At 41.7% G+C, this 15850-nt stretch overlaps 1 protein-coding gene across 1 annotated transcript in view; it reads right to left on the reverse strand.

Moving 5' to 3' along the window:
* Nucleotides 1-5252, reverse strand: part of CELF1 (CUGBP, Elav-like family member 1) — a 35730-nt gene extending 30478 nt beyond the window's left edge. The window contains exon 1 of the mRNA XM_009875012.1: nt 5215-5252. The gene's annotated coding sequence lies outside the window, so the exon portion shown is untranslated. The remainder of the gene's footprint in view (nt 1-5214) is intronic.
* Between the last annotated feature and the right edge of the window lie 10598 nt (nt 5253-15850).

The raw sequence follows: 15850 nt of genomic DNA on the forward strand, positions 1-15850 counted from the left end.
GTTTCTGTTCAAAGGATAATAGAAACAATGTCGGAAATTCCAAGCTCTATGGACTGTAGCTACACACAGTCAAATGTGCTGCTAATCTGACAATACGGACATTAAAAACTTCTACATGTTACAGTTTATAAACCTCAGGTTCTGACACTTCTGAAGCCCTAGATTATGCTGCAGAATATATCCCTCAGAGACCGTCGAGTGTAAATGTTAAAAGTTTTGCTATTATTTTTAACTTTACAGAATGACAATACAGCCTGGGTCACAAAACTGAAAAAAAAACAACCAAAACAAAAAACCAACCTACATCAAAACCCCACAATGAGAAAAAAAGCCCAAACCACCAAACCAAAAAGCTACTTCCTTCCCTAAGAAAGCCTTGCCCATTTCAACAAGGAAAAAAAAAAGAGTTAAAGATAACACCACCTTTTATTTTATACAGTCTGAACCTCAGACAAGATATAGGAATGTGAAGCTGAGGGACTACTGCGACGGCAAGCGCGAACTCTGGGAAAGGACGCAGGTTGGGCGGCACCGCGAAGCTGTGAAGGAGACAGGTCCTAGAATAAACTTCCCCTTGTATTATATCTGTGCACATCCAGAGCCCGGCAGCCTTGCTGAATCGCAGTTCCGTTTATCAGCAGGTCACCCCCAGGTTACACGCGTCAAAACACAGTAAGGACTTGTCCATATTTTGTGGTTTCACTCTGATCGTGTAAGCACGTGCTCAGAATGTTTTCTGCCGGTAACGAAATCCAAACCGCTGAGTATCAAAGCCCCTGACCCAGCTGCCAGAACTGCAGCTTCTTCCTCTGCCAGTCTCCGCGCCGCTTACGCGCCGTCAAGTGACAAAACTGACACACTCACAGCGTTGAATTTGCCATCACAACACACGAAGTTTTGGGCTGCCTACATTTCAGATTAAATTAACTGAAAAATATTTTCTAATTATACAAAATTTTCGCGGAAGTTCCTGGGTGGAGAAAGAGGATAAGGAGTGGGTGACAACTGGTTTATCTCAGAAATAGGCATTTATCTGAAAATCTCCAATTCCTCCATACTCCCCCCGACCTAGATGGATTTTCATAGTAAATTTTAGAATAAAAATAGCTTATAATAAGCTGCCTTTTTTTTTCCCCCAAAATATTTCTGAGAAAAAAAAAATCTGAGGTAAATCATCTACTTCATGAATGAAGTCCTGTTTACCTGTAGCTTCTATTCCCATCAATTCTGCAAAAGCTCAAAAGGAATGAATTCTGAGCTTCTGTCTGACTGAAGAACCCCCAGGATTCTCATTTCTCTGTCAGCAGATGAAATGGCAAGTCACCTCCATCCTTCTGGATGACAGGACAACATTTCCTCTGCTTAAGCACTCTTAGAATGGGAAGCAGTTAAACTTACCCTTTTATTTGACAGTAAAGACAAATGATCCAAAGTAAATTATAAAAACCCTCTGTTTTCTAAAATGAGGGAACTGAGTTCTTTTTCTGGAAAAGGAGATAAGCTTTGCACCAAAGTGAACAAATTTGTTATTTTAATGAATTCTAAACAGTGGAGCATACAAAAAGACAAGACAAGAAACATATACAGGTACCTCTCTTCTTTGGGCAAATTCGAAACAGCTAAGAGGGAACCCTTCTGAAAATCACCTCAAACACCCATAAAATTTCTCACAACCCTACGACAACAAGCTGATAAGCCTCCAGAGCTCTCTGGTTTGAGATTACTCAAATATTTTTTACGCTCTTCTGAGTTTTATCACAACTGTTATTTCCAGAATCCATATCTATTTAATTATTTTTTACACACAGGCAGAAACTCCCAAGAACTTCAAATATCACAGTTTGCAATAGTGCCACTTACAGAGTGACAGCCAGCTTGCGCTAGTATGTACCTGGATTTTTCCAAAGGCAGCCCGTGTCTCTGGCCACCCTGTTTTCAAGGAGAGTATCTGTGCCACATCAGGATAACATATGTTAGCAAAGTGAAATAAATAAATAAGATATTTTCCTAAAAGCTCCATCTTCTCTTTGGTGTTTAATTATATCGTTATACCTGTTCCCTAAAGACACATTAAACACTTCCATTAATCTTCACAGAAATATAATGAGAGCTATCGGGATTGTTGTCTCTCCCTTACAGTGTAAAACATTTTCTTTTGCAAGGTTTAGATTTCACTTTTGCAAAGTATGCAACTGTGACCTTCAGAATAGCGATGTGAAACTTATATTCAATTTCCATCTTCCCCAGCTAAACTTTGTTTCTTTATCTTGCATATTTCCTTTTTTTCAGACTAAGGGAATAGAGAGAGGGTAAGGAGAAAAAAAACATCACCGTTATCAGCTATTTCTTGGTAGGAGCAGCGAATTAAAGAAAAAACAAACACCACACCAAAACAAATTGCCAAAAGACTAAATCATGAATTTGGAGCAATTAATGCACGACAACCTATTAGCGCATCTGTACCTGCAGAACAGATAACAACAAGCCTTACTGCAGGCTCTCTAGAATAATTAATTTTGGCAAATCAAAGCAAGGAGTAATCGTCATAAGTTTATCCCTCTTTGCAAGACATTTCACAATACTTGATACGAGGAAGAAGCACTGATTTATGAATCCCAGGGCAACTGCTTTTAAAGCGGAAGCCTATAGGTTTCTTCCCCTCATTCCATGAAGACGTATAAACACTAAAAACAACAACAAAAACTCATAAAAATGCAATCCCTTTATCCTTATCTGTTGGCTGTGGGAGAGTTTTTTGTGAATAGATGTGAAATTTGTATTTTAGATACTACTTAAGCTCCACAGAAAAGTATGGAAAAGAAAATTCAGCTGTTTTTTTTTTTCTTTTAAACATCTGCCAACATTCCAGCAGATACAGTCTGGGAGGCGTTTTGCGTTTTTTTTTTATCACTGTGCTAGAACACCACAAAGCTTATATTTTGCAAGAGGAACTACAGAAATCTTAAGGACTAAGAGAGATTGAAAGACTTGCATACACTTGCATACACTTTGGCACTCTAGATAGAGAAAAAAAATCTTTAAAGTAGGAAAAGTGGCTTGGCAACAACAATAGTAAGAGGAAATAAAGGCAGCGGTACCACACGGAACAGGAGACAAGGCAGGAAATGACAGTGTAAGAAGTGAGGAGACGCATTTGTATCCTGTGAAAGAATGGAGAACTACTAAAAGGAAACAGGATGGAACACTTAAGGCAGTAGGAGAATTTGAGGGTTCCTCCCCTCCCCGGGCACCTTGTCTCTCTTTTTGTTTATTGGCTGAATTCAGCCGAGGAGACACAAAAAAAGTATGTCATTGATTTAGGAAGGTGTTATTTTGTCTCCTAATCAAATCCAAAACTCCTGCAGCGTATTTTGGACAAGCAGTCACCTAGAAAACTTCACTAGCTTTTAAGTTACGCCTGCAGGACCACAGTCAATATGTCAGAGAGTAGGTTTCTGAAAAATATCTAAACTTTCCCAGCCTCTGGAATCAAAAGAGAAACAGTATGATGTATGTGCCTGAGTCTTCCTATCACCTAAGGAAATACACCACACCCATCTAAAAGTTTCCTCCTTAACAAGGTTTAAACAACCATCAAACACTACAGGAGGTTTTAACTTCAGGAAAAGCTAAGACCAGATATGTTTGTACGCTCATTAAAGATGAATTCAGCTTCATGTTGCTCTTGAGAAACGCTGCATCTTGCACCAAGTGGAAGTGTTCCATTTCATGACTGATTTTCAGCAACCATAAACTTGATTTAGTTTGTTATTCAAGTAATCCAAAACTATTGATTCTGGGCCTGTGTTTTATAATTGGTCGGATCCCATTGGTTTGAAAAACTAGGTCTAATCACAGATTAGTCTGTCTCAGAAGACAGAAACTCTGGGGACAAACCCACAAATATAATGACCAATATTCTCTCTTTCATATCTTCTGAATGGTCTTAATTGAGCAGCAAAGGAGCAGAGAGAGCAAAGCACAGAGCCCCCATCATTTAGGAAAGAAGCTGAGTGTTTTGCAACACCCCGACACCTGGAGACCGATGTCCTCAAACCAGTACTTCCAAACACAGAGGTCACTCACCAATTCTCTAAAATAACCACCAGAAAATGAAGGTGTTCCTGGATTTCTTAATCCAGCTTTAGCTCTTCATACCCTGATGAGTAACATGTGGAGAGACAGGATATCCTACACCTTAAAAGACAAATTTGATTCTCTTTCTGTCAGAGACATGACTAAATCCCTTCCAGCATACTTAGGAAAACTAGTAAATGTCTGACCACAGCATAAACCAAGTGTTTCCTCGAGATAATATTAAAACTCGCCTCTCCCTGGATGCCTACAGACTAAAGCAAACCTTAAATATTTCTGCCTAGCAGAGGCAATACATCAGAAGAACAACAATCACCCCGTTGTGTTACTTAACACAGGTAAAATATCCTCAGGAGCGAACCGAAACTCTCAAGGTACTACAGCCAGCCTGATCTGTTCTTGTGGGACCCCTCTGACCACGCAGGAAATCATCCCAGCTTGCTAAGCCAGAGAAACAACAACTTGAGTAGGAAAGAGCCTTGTACTGGGTTGTCACACTGACTTTGTCTACCACGCAGCCAAACTACCATGAGAACCGAGCGTAACCAAGGGACACGGGTCTGCTCACCTGGACATCAAGCGAGAGAGGAAGGGGGAACAGTCTCACCAAACTACGCCCTTACTGCACCTCGGGCGTTACGAAAACTGCACCAGAGGATCTTTGCATTTGGCTCCAAGCGTTTTTACACTGGACTGTGCTCCTGTCCTGCTGCACGTCAAAAAAATCTGTCTCAGGCCATTGGAAGTTGGTCCACTAACACTCACCTTTAGAGTTCCACGTACTACTGAGTATTTCAGATTTTTTCTAGTCAAGAACTTGTTACGAACACACACTTTTCCACTTTGTACTTAGTTTGTTTCTCATGTTATTGAATTACAGATGGATCTAAAGAAGCCTATTGACTTGGTACCCACAGTCCCACGTCATCAACGTTCCCAACCCCCTTTAGCAGTACAAAGGCAGGAAACTACGAGGAGTTTAAGGTTCAGGACACACTCCTCGCTGCAGTGGAAAAAGACCACTTTCATCACTAAAAGGAAACACAACTTCTCTCTAAACATTTGAGAGGAAGCTCCAATACGCAACTGAGAGGTACAAACTGTGTAGCTGGTTCATACCTGCAGCTACGCACCTGCTCCGAGCTGTTCCAGTCTTCACTCTGAAAGATGAAGAAAAAAAAAAAAGACTGAGTACTCCAGAGTTAAAATCAGGTAATGATAATAATCATTGCAACATGAACTCCATCTTGTAAAACACTGAGGACTGTGAAAGTACAGCACACTTCAAATAACAGAAGCAATCAGGTGGTGACAACCCTCATCAGACTCAAAACCGAAGTTGCACATTTGAAAAATACCGAGAATAAATGAAAGGGTGCAAAAGAAAAGACTGCAAAGAAAACACAGCCAAAACCAGAAGCCTCGTAGCCCTCTAGTGACATTCAGGGGACTTATCCTACCTGTCTCACTTTCTGGCTCTCATGACAGAAGGAGTTACCAAAAGCAGTACCCACAATCCTGACCTCCTGTATTAGATCACTTTGACAGCAGCACCACTAACGGATGACAACGAAACTGCGGATGGGAACTCTAATGTAAGATCGCACAGACGGAAATGTATGAAAAAGCTCTGAATTAGGGAACACGGAGAACTAACAACACACGGAAAAAGAATGTTATTTCTACATCTAAAGCAAATCATCGACCAGGAACCACGCAGACTTTGCGTACCAGCACCTGTAGCTACTCTGAATCAGGGTTCTCTCTTCAAACATTCAGTAACTGACCCACAACCCAAACTCAGGTGTTTGTGGTGTTTGGGGTTTTTTTGTTTGTTTGTTTTTAAATTCTCTGCTTTCTCCTGTGTTATTTTGCAGACCTACACTAATTATTCTAATTTCTTCTTAATTGTTAACTGACTTAACACAGTATTATACCCTCTAAAGGAACACATAACTCTAAACTCAACAACAAAAAACAGTTTTCTTCCAACACTAGTTAAGAACAAAAATCAATCCATGAATTCTGAGAAACACAACCCAGTTATCTGAAATATGTATTTTCAAAATTATGAATTTATCTTTTCTAGAATATCACTGAAAAATGACTAATGGCCAGGGAACACTTTACATACTTATTTTTGTTCTGTTTCACCATAACATTCTGAATTATGAAGCTCCTACTAGTGATTGAGGCAAATACGTTACCTAAGGATACCTCCTTCCACCTCACCCACACTCCTTTGCTTTTTTGAAGTTTAATTAAAGGTTAATTGTTTACAACCAAAGATTCCTGCTAACAGACCTAGCTTCAAAGTAGCATGTAACACAAAAATTTTTGTCTTCTTGCTCTTCAGCCCAATCTTTGCCAGATATTTCAGCCCCAGGAAAGTTGTCACTTCGTCGCCAAGTTATATTTCTGTGACAACTGACTTTCAGAGAAAAATGAAAAACACAGCTCACTGACCTTGTAAATGCTTAAGAATATACCGGTAAATGACTTTTTAATGTAATATTCCTTTGTCACACCTAACTCTAGCACTCTACAGAATTAATTTTAAAACTTCAAAGAAACCAAAAGTACAGCTAAGGTAGCCAGAGGAACCCATTACTCTTGGATATCTTTGGGAAAAAAGACATACGCCTCATTGAATCACAGGCAGAATCCAAGACAAGAAAAACTTTAAAAAGCAAGCAGCAAACCTGCCAATCCCATGGGGAACACCTGAGAGAATGCCTTACATCATAAATGTTTCTCAAAACAAAATTCTCTTTGTATGGTTCATTTAACTGCATGCAGAACATAAATATGCCAAACGCTTCATCCAGTTTATACATCAGACAAACCTGGCCCAAAGGCCAAAGAAACCGACAGTTTCTCAGAAAAACACCAGGTCTTGGACGCCTCGGACCGAAGGAGGCACAGCTGGCACGCTGCTCACAACCGGCGTGGCGCAGCAGCAGGTTCTGCCGTTACCTGAGAGGGCAGAAAGCTCCCGTGCGAACCCGAGACTCACCCCAGCCCAGCAGCAGACGCCGACGGAGAACTGCTGTCAGAGCAGCACAAGGGGAGGTTCTTGGTGGGGACAGCAAAACAATTAACAGGTGTAAATTGGGACATCACATCACAGCTTTTGCCAAGAAGATTCTTCCTGAAGCTGCCCCAAAACTGAAGGGCACACATGTGACTTCTAACTTCCGCGCAAAGCTGGGAGGAGCTATAACACCACCTGACAATTCCACGTAGGAAAACGAAGGTTTAATATTTAAATGCTTTTAGCCCTGTCACATCCAAGGGTGACAAAATACCATCTCACGGATGAATAGCTGTGACTTCTGGTATGCAATATAATATAAATAGAACTGCAGCTGGTAATGAAAACAAGTGCCTGTAGCCACAAAGTGCTAGACAAGGGATATGAGCCAATTAAATCTGCTGGTACCGCTTGGAGACCTGGAGGCAAAACTTTGGTCTCACCAGCATCCAGGCCCATCTGTAAGAAAATACTGGACCAGTGAAGGGTTTCTGATCAATGGAATTACTGTCACAGCACTTGTCTAGACCAGTTAGTCCCGATTTCTCATTAGGCTTTCCAGGAATTAATGTCTGTGGGATGTCAATATTGCTATTGACAATTAAAGAGGCCAATGTATAAAATAGACCACACAGCTCAACCTCACATATATCCTGGCATCAACAGTCTCTCACATAAACCAACACTCAGTCTGGACTCCCTGTGGATTTATGTACTGTTAAGTATCAATACAGCCAATAATAAAAATTTGGAAATATGAAAATAACTATTTCTGTGGAGTAGGTGCAGGAGGGAAATAACAATGCATCTAAGAGCGGAAGAGCAAGTGCACTAGATAAATCAGATTATGGAAAGAGAGGCCCATACAGGTCAGGTGAAGTTTCAGTCCCTGCCAGGCCAGATCCCCAGATCCGTGTCCCTTTGGGAGAGAGCAGTGGTGGACTTCCACGGTGCCAAAACCTTACCAAGGAAGCTGCCAGGCCTTTTCACCTGAGAAATGCTCCCTTTCTGCTGCCGCAATCTCCACATCACCCACACCTCTCGGCACCAGAAGCTACTTGCTCAGGGCAAGGGCACAGCTCCCAGCCACTGTGCCTCTGCAGACAGAGCTGTCCCAAACTGTTCTCCTCGGTGCTGCCAGCACAAGCACTCACACCGGTCAGCCGGTACAGGCAGCGAGCAGACCAGCTGAATTAGTCACAATAGCACATTCGACTGTCAGAACGCCAGTCTGTTCGACCTAAGATGTAACAGGAAGAACAGAATCAAGAATAGCAGAGGTGCACGTTTTGGGACCGCTACAGATTAAGGCACACACAAAGAAGAGGAAAACATTTTAAATCACATGCTTCAAGATACTGTAATCAGAACATCATAAAATAAGAGTTGGGATGTAGACCATACCTGCAATGCCTGTTCCATACCCATTACAGCTTAAATATCCCCAAGATCGACCAATAGTCCTACAACCCATAATAAAAGCATCAAGAGGCGCGCTTTGAGAATGAGAAACAATCCTATGCTCTACTGTTGAAACCCTGAGGCTGGGGCTTAGAAGACAGGAGTTCTATTATTATGGGACTGAATAGCATTGGACAAGTCACTTTAAGGTCCTAGAAGATTCTATTTATACAGTATTATCATCCTGTGTTCTTTGTGAAAAGGTATTTTGAGAACTAGTGACAGAATCTACTCAGGAGGAGTCAGCGAGTATCTTCACATGGTTAGAGCTGAAAATCTCAGCTGAAAAGCTAATAAACAACTTTTTAATACAAGAGTTTCCACAAAACATTTGTCTGTTTATAAAAAAAAAGAATCACCAAAAGAAGATTCAAAATTGCTATATCCTTCTAGATTATGGCATTAAGGAACTCTTAAAACATCTCAAGAGTTGCAAATACAGAATGTGCAAGACACCATTTTATTTAATATTTAGATGAGGATCCAAAATACTCAGAAAATCCTCATTCACGTTTTGCTTTATAGATACTGTAAATGCCACGGGAAGATCTATCAAATGCAGCACAGAGTTTTACGCCCTCTCTTGGGTAAAATATTGAGGTGCAGCAACCAGTAACAATATTCTCAGTTTAACCGCTAAGCCTACTTCTAGAAGTAGCAATACCAGCTAAACTTTAACAACTTCACCCACATCTCAGCCACAAGATCCAAATACTAACACTTTTACTCATTTGTCTTTAAAGGCAAGAAAAAAAAACATGGATGGGAAAAATCCTCCATGTGCAGACACAGTTTGCACAGCTCTGCGTCCACGTAAGTCTTTTATAACACCATCAAGGCACTTGCCCACTTCTCCCCTTTCAATTACACAAGAGACTCAAATCCAGGGAAGAAAGAAGTATTGGAGGTGTCCCCACAAAAATCCTCAACTGCAGTTGCTATTCTGTACAAGAATAATACAAGAGCACACAGTGCGTATGACCGTTGGCAGCATCTACTGCCACATTCAGAGGGAAAATAATTTCAGGGTGTCCCAATTTTGAAAGATGAGAATCAATTTGGATCAATTTGGATCAATTGGGATACGAAATTCTGAGTAGGCGTGAAATTTAGTATTTACAATCTGTGTAAGTATAAACATTTATTTCAAAGCAGCACAACTAAGAAAGACTGATTTACCTTAAGCTTGTATGTGTCTCTTGCTTGCCTTATATTAGACAAATACTTGCCATGAATTCTACCATGCAGAATCTGCCATTGCCACGCCTGCAAAACCAGAGAGTAAAAATATGCTCAATTATTTACTTATTTTTTTGGGATAGGCACACAGTCAAATCCTTCGCAGAAGTAAATGGATACGAGTCTCAAATCACTCATTTGCATCTGCAAAAAAATTGAATGATTTCTTTATTTTAAGTAATGAATATTTTAAGAGCAAGTAATTTTCATTAACACTTCAAGAGATTTAATAGTGAGTGTGTAGAGCCAAAGCTTAAAAAAAAATATTTCGTACTACTTCTTTTTCTTCATCAGAGGCAGTGAGAATGTTAGCTTAGGAATGTTGTTCAAAAACACAAATGAAATCAAATCTAACAATTTCACATCAAAGCAATTATTCCTAAGCTTCTACTCAAGTACTCTGAAGGCTTCCCATCTGTCATCATTCACAGCGTCATTTGTATATACTTTGGTTTCTTTTTTGCAATATTTACCTGACTCTTCAATACCTTGGTATAATATCTGAAGCACACAAGCCAGCGTAAATAACATAGAAAAAAACACCAGAAAGAAAACCTGCATTAATTTACAACCTAACACCTACTGAGAACACACAGATGCACCTCAACGCGTTATTTCTGCGTGAACACCATTCACAAACGTAACGCCACGCTTCAGGCAGAGAAAAGCTCCTCTGAAGATGCCTAGTTATGAACATCTAAAGGCAACTAACAGAACGTCTTCCCTATCAGTGTGAGCAGCCTTTTGCTCCACAAGCTACTCCTGTGGCCCGTTCTGCGACCCTGAATCACCTGCTCTAGGCTCTTCGCCTGGGGTGATTAATAATCACTGGCTCTCGTGCCAGCACAGCTTCACTTGCTCCTCTCTTTTCCCAAGGCCCCAGAAACCCTCCCTGCTGCGCCAGGAGGACCTGTCACCTGATCCTAGACTTTAGCTGGGTGGGGGGAGCAAGGGGTGACAAGAATCAAGAGGGTCGGTGCACTTTGCCAAGAGACTCAGTACGAGCTGGTATTTTTCTGCACGTATTTTCAGACGTTCTTCACTCACACACTTCATCAATTCTTTCCATTCACTTTTCCTGGAAGGTGCAGGATGACATCAGCTGGTTTCCACTGCCAGCAGAAGGAGACTCCAGAAATATTATGGCAAAAACAAGTGCTATAAATACAGTTTGGGCTGCATGAGGGCTCAAACAGGCATAAAATCCTCTTGTGTATCTTGCTAAGTTCTCAGGGTTTCTGTATCTCATATCTAGATTCTAGAGGTCCTGAATCAAAACCTCACAGGTAACAGTCTACAAGGCACATTCTCTTCTCCGTCCTCACATTGGGAAAGGTCACCAGTTTCTTCCCAAACGAGCAGCACGCTTCTCTGTGCACAAGCGCCAAACACAGCACGTATCAAACTGCACTCAAAGAAATAAATTATAACAACGTTTAGTACCTCCCTGTCTACAACTGAATGAGGTATGCCACAGCAGGTAGCACACGCGAACAATTCTTGCTCCATTTTTTGTGCTTATATTACTAGAGAAGGCTGGATGCAAGTTCTCCATAAAAATTAGATCGAGATACTCCTCCTGCAGGTCCAGCTTCAGTCAAATTAAGAGAGCACGACCCTTTTCCTCACCAGCTGCTCATCCTCACCTCTGTACAACAAGCCTGAGAAAGGAAATCATTCAGGTTATGATCTAGCCTACCAACAACAGGAAAATAATAGTTTTAACCCAAACATGTTTCCCGATTCAATTCACTGTACAATCCCACAGGTGCTCTTGGCAGCACGGGGGAAAGAGGAAACCCAGGAAAGATGGAACAAACCTTTTTCAGAGCAATACTGGCATCTGCTCATTCAAACTGCTCATGGGACTACATCACCAAATGTTACGTACCTAATTTCAGATTATTAATTCCCTACCGATTAAGCCTTTTTAAAGGCCTCCAGTGACAAAGCTTCCACTATTTCTGTTAGGAAAACACCATACTTGAAAGAAGCATACACACATTATTCCATACAATCACCTTTACCGTCCAACTCTTTGTCAGCACACTGCCTCCAATATTTACAGACATGTTATTCTCTGTCCTTGATTAAACTATATGATTCAGCATTTTAAAATCACAAGTAAGTACTTCCCAAAGTTCATTTTGCACTTACTCTTCCTGGACCTTAATACCAGTAATAGCTTTTCAACAGCACTTACAAGTTAAACTAACTTTAAAGGGACACTGGGTTTAATTCCAAATTCCCATAATCTTCCCACATGGCCACCATTAACCTAACTTTATTATTCAACTGCATGGTTATGATATTAAAAAAAAAAAGGAATTACTTTCATAAAGAATAAAAGCAATAAGGTAAGAAGAAAATAAAAAAACTACCCCTTCCCTTGGAATTTTAGGACCTTCACAGGATGTCAGACGAAAGTTAATTTCTCACCTTCTCCAACCTTGATGAAACCTCTTCTGCAAACAGAATAATAACGCAGTCACTCCAGAACGGATTACGGGGTATTCCCCCTACGTACTCAAATAACGTATGGCAAATACGATCTCCTGTCCTTACACATCTAATGAACTCTATTTTGCTACCTGAATCACTTGAACTCCTGGGAATAGACAAAGCACTCAGTTACCCCTTTTGCACTGGTGGGCAATAGGTCCAAGACCAATTAACTATATACACAGCTCCAAGGAACACAACCGACACCTTAGCCTCGCTCCAAACAAGGTCACTTCCTTGCATACTGCCTCTAGGAAGATCCTTACAAAACAGAAGATTTAAATTCGCTCGTGTCATTTTACACCCTGGCTTTATCTTTCATCCACTCGGTGCACTTGGTGAATATGTATTTCATCAGTGTTCTATGTTCCACCCATCTATCACTACGTCTTTCCAAAAAATGAACAATTCATGGTTTTTAAACATGAAATAGCACATTTCCAAGAGGCCTCTGAAACTGCCGATTATATCCCTGCTACAAGACTACAAGCAAAAATTAAGTCTTGCCACCAGTAAATGCTTCAAAGTAGAGGAATTGCACAATCTCGATCCCGAGCATTAAACAGCACCAAGATTTGCTTGTAATCGGTGTTGTAAACTCAATAAGCAGTTCAGATTATGCTTTTGCCACTTCGCCCCGGCTAGTTATATGTGAAAGGATGTCAACTAGGGAGTCAGGAAGTGAAAAGGTGGGAAGAAAGGCAGGCAAAGGTCTTTAAGAGGATGCAATAACTGCAGACCATGCCAGGGCACTCAAGACAACAAACTTCATATCCCAGAAGCTGTACATTCACAATGAATTCCACAGGTCTTCCAGATGAAGATGGAACAACTACTGCAGCATGGCCGGATCGTTACTTGTTTGATGAGAAAACAGCCCCACAACAAAACCACTCAAGTTGAACCAGTTTTAGAATGAGACGGGCCCACTGCCACACATCATTCACCGTTCCCTGTCCGCACACAGCGTGCGATTCAGACATTGCCGGAGAGCTGAGATCTCCCAATTTGCCTCCAAAATTTGCTTCTTCCAAATTCGAGATACACATAGTTTTCTCGGAAGGAAATACACTGAGGGCACCGCCGTGGTAGGAAAGAAAAAGAATTCAGGCTGAGTTTACGGAACGTGGTCCTGAAGAATTATTTTAGCAAGATGCTGCCTTCTGTTTCACAAATGGAACAATGTCTTCCTTGCTCATTTCCAGGAAGCAAAGAGCCTGATGCGTATTTGCATAGATATTCAAACATTGTTTCTAGTCAAGGATCATCCTATCAACAGTTTACTACAGCGCCAGCAGCTAACAGGAAAGCAGTTGTGAACAGCCATCCCAACATGTGCAGGGCCTTAACGCAAAGTTTATGCAAACCCACAGCCAGGGGAGTCCTAGTGACACATTCCCAGCTTTTCCTAACAAGGTATTCCCTACAACGCCATCCCTCAGCACCAACTCCTTATTCCAAACTAGGCTGGCCAGGGTCTAGCTTCTCATTAATCCCCCTTGCCCATAACAAGCACAGACGGCACCCAGTTCTTCCAGGACAGGATCTAGCTTTCATTAATCTTCATGTCAGACAGTGACAACAGACCTTTTATGGAAGGATACAGGCCCTGGCTAATCACTCCCCAGAGCGGGCAGGGACATTAAAATCCTCATCGCAGGAAAGAGCAGCTCTTTCGGAGGGTAGAACGGCCCCTTTTCTGATGGCACTGCCACCCACCACGTATGCTCCCTGCGAGACAACTGCCTTCCCTCCTCTGCTCCCCCAGGCCCCCAGCTGGGATGAACTGCTTCTTACAGAAAAAGGAACCATCCACAAACAGATCACCTTTCACTCGGAACGCCAGTCCTTCCCAGAGACGCAGAGACAGACAGACGGACGTAACAACAGAGACCGTAAGCCCTGGCGCTCAGCTCTGCTCAGCAAATGCCGAAGGCGCAGCGGGTCGGCCACGCTGCCCAGTTAGCCAGCGTGCTGCTCCTGTACAAATATAGAAAGCAGAAAGTGGAACAAGCGTTTCAGCAGAAGAGATTCTGCTCAGCTCCCCGAGAGGGAGGAGCAGGGAGCTGAACCAGCCAAAACTGCTTTACCCATACATGGTCTCTGAAAGAGACCATTGCTGAGACAAGTTCCCTTAAACACGCACACCCTCGTTCACCATGACAGGGGAAAGAAAAAGAATTAATGTGTACAAACCTCGCGGGGCTACTGTTCTGAAACGAGCTCCAAGTCTGTTTTGTTTGAGCCCATGTTAATAATGCAGAAATGTCCAATGCTCCTCATCCAGCAGAAGGAGGGCAGCAGCGCAGACACACGACAAAGATCTCCCTTCCGGGGAACCCCTACACCCACCAGCATTTCCAAAACCACATCTGCCGCGTTGCCTGTGGACACACACATCCACATCCCAAGCTCTTGGTTGGACCTTCCCCCCAAATCAAATTATCCCAATCTTTTTAAACCCTTCTCCCTTTTTAAGTATTTTCCTAAACCAGTAAGCATGACCTTTCGCACTGGCTGCTACAAACTCCTACAGCGACCTGCTGCATCATGTCTACTTTCCCAGGAGTCCTTTTTGGCAGTGTTTAAACACAGACTAAACCTTTTCCTACATATTTTTCCTAAAAACAGAAGAAACCCACTTCTAAGTAGCATCCCATCCTCTCCTTTCCCCCTCCACTCCTTGTCCTGTCCTGGCACAGAAAGAGAGCAAAATTAGTGTAGGTGAAAACCCAAATCCCTAGGTAGTCAAAGAAAAATAAATAAACAAAACAGAGGGTGGCGTAGTTCTCATTTTTTTTAGTACACAGGTATGAAAAAACTCAAAAAGTTTCATTTATATACAAACTCATAACTTTTCATGAGAGATTTATTACCCCATGCTGCTGCTTATTTCTTACACTTAGTGTATCCCAACATTTAACATGGTGATCCAAAACTATCTTACAGAACTTACCAGAAAATGTCTCTGACACAAACAAGTGCAAGGTACAACTTTCAGCTGTGTCAGTCACCATTTCAGAACTCGGAGAAGTGCATTAGTCAGGTAGTTCTGTTAATGTGACTTGGAAGTAGATGTAAAAGTGCTGGTATTTAAACCAACAATCTCGATATTTTTCAGATTTCTCATGACTGAGATAATGGTTTAGGGCTCCCTGCAAATTCAGGAAGACACCAGCATACTCAAATAGCTGTATGCCTAAGCACATCTGGAATGATTTTCCTCACAAAAAAGGATCAAGGATATGTGTCCTGCTCCCGTGAAAACAGTCATCAAATGCCGAGTAAACTTAGTCTTAGATTACATGAAAAATACTTTAAAACCCAAAGAAATTTTAAAGCACATTCTGCATCAGAGAATCAGTGGCACAGCAGCTGCCACTCCGTGAAATACAGACAGTACCACCTACAGCCCGTCTCTGATAGTGGACAAATTCTGGCACCGAATATGTAGTCCGAACCGCGACATGGGTGGCTTTACTCCATAAATACCAAAATATTCTCACTTACCTTTTCCTA

Source organism: Apaloderma vittatum, unplaced genomic scaffold, assembly GCF_000703405.1.
Source record: "Apaloderma vittatum isolate BGI_N311 unplaced genomic scaffold, ASM70340v1 scaffold2378, whole genome shotgun sequence".
In the NCBI taxonomy this organism is placed as follows: domain Eukaryota; kingdom Metazoa; phylum Chordata; class Aves; order Trogoniformes; family Trogonidae; genus Apaloderma; species Apaloderma vittatum.